The sequence below is a fragment of the Triticum dicoccoides genome, chromosome 3A (assembly GCF_002162155.2).
Source record: "Triticum dicoccoides isolate Atlit2015 ecotype Zavitan chromosome 3A, WEW_v2.0, whole genome shotgun sequence".
Classification (NCBI taxonomy): domain Eukaryota; kingdom Viridiplantae; phylum Streptophyta; class Magnoliopsida; order Poales; family Poaceae; genus Triticum; species Triticum dicoccoides.
In genome coordinates, this window is record NC_041384.1 from 729549651 (window position 1) to 729555990 (window position 6340).

Below are 6340 nucleotides of genomic sequence, written 5' to 3' on the forward strand. Positions count from 1 at the left end.
CTGATAGTGGGAGAGCAAGGCATTGAAGAAGGCGAAGAAGGGAGGAATCAGGCCAGCCAATAGGGCGTCGATGAAGAATTGGACTTCGGTGGCTGTCCTGTCGACGCAGGCGCGGGATGCGGGCCAGGCCGCCGTCCTTCCCCATTCGTTGAAGTAAGTGGCGATCGCAGGACGCACCTTGTCCATGGCTTCCTGGTTGAGCACCAACGACCGGCCTACGGCGGGTTTAACGGCCGAGGGTGGCCCGGCTGAAGACTGAGACTTCTTCTTCCCCTTCTCCGTTCGCCGGGGCTCCATGGCAACAAGGAGGGCCGAGCTTGGGACAGATTGGAAGAGGAGGTTATTATTTCAGAAAGGCGGGAGAGTTGGAGGGGCGCGTCACCGGCAATGGGGGAATAACTGTGTAAGTCATGATGGCCGCCAAGCTAGGCGAATATCAAGGCTGCGTGGGGAAGCGGGGCCGCCCACATCCCGTCAATCGCCACGCGTTAACCGAGGCCGCAGGCTTTTGGGGCCCGCGGCGCTCCGCACTTGCCCCTTGGCTTTGCCTTGAAGCCAAGTCTGAGTGTGTCTTGGGCCCGGGGGCTACTGTCGGCGTCCTGGGAACGGGGGTCCCCAGACTTTCCTGCCTGCAACCCATGCCGTGGCTCCGCTAGCGGCCCCGTACGGCTCATCTTCACCAGCAAACACTTGAGACCCTCGCGAGGCGGATGACGCAAGACCTCCTCGGGGGCGTCCTAACCAGGCTGGCTCGCGAGGGGCGAAGAGATCAAGGCAAGGGGCACCTCGCGAGGTTCCTGTGACGCAAGCCATGACGACCGGGGCCAGGCGGGTGCCAGCGCGCACAGTGTCCTCGTTTCCTCTTTGGTGCTAAAGAGGCAAGCACAGGCGAGGAGTCTCGAGGCATCAGGCAAAGGTTTTTGTATCAGTGCAACGAGACCAAGACCAGCAGGACGGCAGGACGGAGGTCACTGTGGAGCCTAGGACAGCGTCACCACCAGAGCCTTTGACAGGTGAAGACCACCTTTAGTCAGGATAACTTGTACTAGTTGTCTCCCTTCAAATTTGGCCGTTGTGACATCCCTTCCCGCCAGCATTTGGGAAGAGGACCAGGGCCATTATAAATAGGGCTAGCCACCACAGTAGGAGGCAACTGATCCGAGCCCATTCAGATCATCCTCATCCACACAAACTCACCAAGCACAAAAGCACCTCTCCTCAGGAGGCTGTTCTTCCCTTGTAACTGTTCATCCTTAACCCAAGAGGCAATCCACCACACCACACTGGAGTAGGGTATTACACCACATCAATGGCCTGAACCAATATAAATCTTGTGTCTCTTTGTTCTGCGAGTTTGACGCGCTGAGCCTTGAGATCGTGGTGAGGGAGAGTGCAAAGGAGGAGAAGAAATCTTTGTGCACACCCCAGTGTTCGAATCTCAAGGGTTTTGTCGGAAACCGAAATCCAACAGCATCTACTCTCACATTAAAATAAAATATAACATATAAACACATACGGGGTCGTGCCGCTACGCCTTGTGCCTGCTAGCAGTGGCAGAGCCAGCACTTTGTTAAAGCCTGGGCACGCCGTAAGATCACTTACTCAATTGTCGATGACTACCTATGCTTAAAATAAATATCATTTCCAAAATTTCATGCTTTAAAATCTATCAATAACAAAAAAAATTGTAACAACGTGCTAACTACACCTAATTAGGTATGCTACCAGTGGCGAGTCCACGACCTTACTGTTTGTTAGAGGTTGCAAAAATATTATTTACTATATAGTATATTCTTTTAGAAAAATCAAAGTATAAAATATTCCTGCTGGAGACATGTCAAATAATGCAAGAAAATCAAGAACTTTAATGAAAAACGAACGCTAAGGGCTCCTTTGATTGAAAGTATTTTTATAGGACTTTTGGAGGATTAAAATCTTTAAAAAATTCTATGTTGGTCCTTTTATTCACAGGATTCAAACTTACAAAAAAATATCTTCTGGAGAATCATTTGTATTATCTTTCATAGGAAATCTAACATCACTAAAATCTCTTGAAATAGTTTCTTGGTTTTTCCTGTGATGCAACCTAACAAGCTCATATTCTAAAACGAGACCAGAGGGGCGAGCACCCCCGGGCATATTTTTTATGGAAGAGCGAGAAACGTGGTTGAATATCCGTTCAATCATGTGTTTTTTTATTCCTGTGTTTTCTCAATCCTGTTGTTGAGTATGTGTTTTGTATTATATGTGTATTGGAGTTGGACCCACCTCCTAGTCTTGTATAGTTGAGGTAAAAATCTTCTCTTGTATTATATATATGTATATCAGCACCCCTCAATACAATGATTATTGTATTGCAAACTTTTCCGTCTACATGGTATCATCTTGAAGGTCCTAACCTAGGGCAAGCCGCCACCGCCGCCGCTCCCCGCCGCCGCCGCCACTCCGCACCGGCGCCGCCATGCCGCACCTCACCGCGCACGCCGCCGCCGCCGCGCCGCACCTCCCCGTGCGCGCCGCCGCCGCGTCCTCCTCTGACGCCGCCGCCGCCCCGTGCCATCGCGCCGCTTCCGCTCCCACTCGTTGCGCTGACTTACTGCCGCCGCCGCGCACCTCCTGTCGCGCCGCCGCCGCCTTGTCGTGCCGCAAACCTAACCCGACGTGCCGCCGCCGCCCCCTTCCTCTTCCCGCCGCCTCTGACGCCTTCCATGGACTCTCCAGACTACTTCACCATCTGCGATGGAACCGCTTCCCCGCGCCAATCCAGTCGCGTCCTTCCCTGCAGCACCCGCTAGGGAGCGGGGGCTGGCGCAACCGGCGTGGCGGCGGTCGCCGCTGCTTGCAGCAGCCGCAGGCCCAGGACGCCGGGGGCGTCGCACTATCAGCAGGCTATCCCCGTTGGCCACCAGGCGTTCATCGGAGCGCCCTTCCAGCCGACTGGCGCCGGCTATGACGCCCTCCCCGCGCTGCCGCCCCTCGGTGGTTATGGCCCGCCCGTCCCGGCGCCGCCTTACGGGGGCCTTCCGCCGCCGCCGGTACCTGTGCCATGGGACCCCACCCTCCTCGCCTCCCAGAACTCCGCACCGTCGCCGAGTAGCTCTGTCGGCGGAGGCGACTGGTACATGGACTCAGGTGCTACTGCGCACATGACAACTCATCTCGGTAGCCTAACCTCCTCCACTTCCGTTCACACACCCACTCGTATCACCGTCGGCAACGGATCCTCCTTACCTATTATTCATATCGGTAGCACTAGCTTTCCCTCCACTTCCGCATCCATCAGTATGTCTAATGTTCTTGTTTCACCTGATTTAGTCATAAACCTAGTTTCCGTTCGTCGTCTTACTCGTGAGAACCCACTTACTGTTGAATTTGACGGTGTCGGCTTTTCTGTGAAAGAAGCCTGTACCCGGATGGTCCTTCACCGATGTGACAGTCCCGATGAGCTCTACCCCGTGCACGCCGGCGCCTCCACCTCCACACCTGTTGCTCTCGCCGCCGGCGTTGACCTTTGGCACGCTCGCTTGGGTCACCCCAACCACACCGTCTTACGTCAAATCCTTAGGAGTTTCTCCTTCTCATGTGATAAGCTCGCCGAGAACTTTTGTGAGGCTTGTCGCTTAGGCAAGCACGTTCGTCTTCCCTTTAGTGCATCTTCTTTAGTTTCCACTTTTCCGTTTCAATTACTTCATAGTGATGTTTGGACATCTCCCATTGCGAGTAACACGGGCTATCTATACTACTTGGTGATTTTAGATGATTACTCTCATTATGTGTGGACTTTTCCTCTTCGTCGTAAATCCGATGCTTTAGCCACACTCATCGCCTTTTATTCCTATGTCACCACGCAGTTCGGTCGCCCCATACTCGCACTCCAAACTGATAACGGAAAAGAGTTTGACAATGTTGCTCTTCGCACACTTCTCGCCTCTCACGGCACCATCTTTCGTCTGACTTGCCACTACACTTCCCAGCAGAACGGCCGCACCGAGCGCATTCTCCGCACTCTTAATGACTGTGTTCGCACGTTACTCTTTCACTCTAACGTGCCCCGCTCGGTTTTGGCCCAATGCCCTCGCTACCGCCACTCTCTTAGTTAACATTCGTCCGTGTCGCCCTCGGTGGAACTACACCCCTCACCACCTTATCTTCGGCACACCACCGTCCTATGATGGTCTCTGCATCTTCGGGCGTCTCTGTTATCCTAGCACCGCGTCCACTGCGCCACACAAGCTCGCACCACGATTCGTCCCATGCGTCTTCCTTGTCTACCCTCCTAATACCAAAGGTTACCGGTGCTATGATCCTGTCACTCATCGTGTGTACACCTCGAGGCATGTGTACTTTGTCGAGACGGTGTTCCCTTTTTTTCAAGTTCCTTCGGCTTCGGCCCCTTCGGCAGCAGCCCCCGGCGGCGCCCCCGGCACGGCGCCCTATGCCGCCACCACCTGGCTTAGACACTCCCTTCCCCGAGGTCGAATCTGCCCGGGCCCCCAGGTCCCCGTCTCCCTCATACGAGGTTGAGCCCGGCACCCCGCCCGCCACACCTGCGACGGGCTCGACGTCAACCTCACCCGTCGCCTCTTCAGCCGCCGAATCGGCCGACGCTGCTACCGTCGCGGCCCCTGCCACTGCATCGGGTGCCCCCACCACCGCGGCCGCCGCCACCACACCGGGTGTCGCCGCACTGGGTGCCCCCACCGCCGTGGCCCCTGCCACCGCGGCACCCGCCGACTCTGCTGCCCCGTCACTTGGCGTGACTACCCGTGCCCGAGCAGGAGTGCTTCGGCCTAGTACGCGCTACTCCGCCGACGAGTATGTGTGCACCGCCTCGACGTTGACGCCATCACCCGTCCCCACCTCCGCTCGTGCTGCCCTTCGGGATCCCCACTGGCTAGCTGCAATGCAGGAGGAGTTCGACGCCTTACAGTGCAACCGCACGTGGCAGCTTGTTCCGCGACCCCCTCGTGCCAACATCATCTTTGGCAAGTGGGTGTTTCGCCACAAGACTCGCCCAGACAGTTCTCTCGAGCGCTACAAGGCTCGATGGGTGGTTCGTGGTTTTCGGCAGCGCGCGGGCGTGGACTACACCGACACTTTCGCCCCGGTTGTAAAACCGGGCACGATCCGCGTCGTCCTTCAGCTAGCTGTCTCGTGCGCCTGGTCTGGGCATCAGTTGGACGTTTCCAACGCCTTCTTGCACGGTCATCTCGCTGAGCAGGTGTTCTGTGAGCAGCCTACTAGTTTCGTCGACGCCGAGCACCCCGACTTCGTGTGCTTGCTCTCCCGCTCCCTGTACGGGTTGAAGCAGGCGCCTCGGGCTTGGTACCAGCGTATCGCAGCCTTCCTGCAGTCTACGGGCTTTCGGTCCACTCGCTCCGATGCCTCACTCTTTGTGTATCATCAGGGAGCTGACACTGCACATCTGCTGCTCTACGTCGACGACATCATCCTCATGGCGTCCACCCCCGATCTCCTTCAGCGGCTGACTGCTCGCCTTCGTGATGAGTTCGCCTCAAGGACTTGGGGCTCCTGCACTACTTTCTCGGCATCGAGGTGATCCGCCGGGCTGACGGTTTCTTTCTGCATCAGCAGAAGTACGCCACGAGCTCCTTGAGTGTGCCGGTATGCTTAACTGCAAGCCGGTGCCCACCCCTGTCGACACGAAGGCGAAGGTCTCTGCTCTGGAGGGGTCTCTCGCGTCCGATGGAGCATTTTATCACTCTATTGTCGGTGCTTTACAGTACTTGACGCTGACTCGCCCCAACCTGCAGTACGCTATTCAGCAGGTGTGCCTCCATATATGCACGCCCCGCGTGACTCTCACTGGACTCTGGTGAAGCGTATTCTCCGTTATATACGCGGCACCATGTCCTTGGGACTCACCCTGATGGCTTCCGCCTCCACCGACCTCGTGGCCTACTCGGATGCTGACTGGGCTGGCTGCCCCGACACGCGGCGCTCTACGTCAGGCTACTGCGTCTTCCTTGGGCCCTCGTTGATCTCTTGGTCATCGAAGCGGCAGCCCACGGTCTCCCGCTCCAGCGCCGAGGCAGAGTATCGCGCTGTGGCCAACGTCGTGGCCGAGTGCTCTTGGATAAGTCAGCTGCTCCAGAAGTTGCTTTGTGATGTTCATAAGGCCACTCTTGTCTACTGCGATAACGTCAGCGCGGTCTACCTCTCTGCCAACCCGGTGCACCATCGACGGACGAAGCATATTGAGCTCGATATTCACTTCGTGCGCGAGCAGGTTGCCCTTGACCGTGTGCGAGTTCTCCACGTGCCGACGACGCAACAGTTTGCTGATGTGATGACTAAGGGATTGCCTACTCCCGTCTTC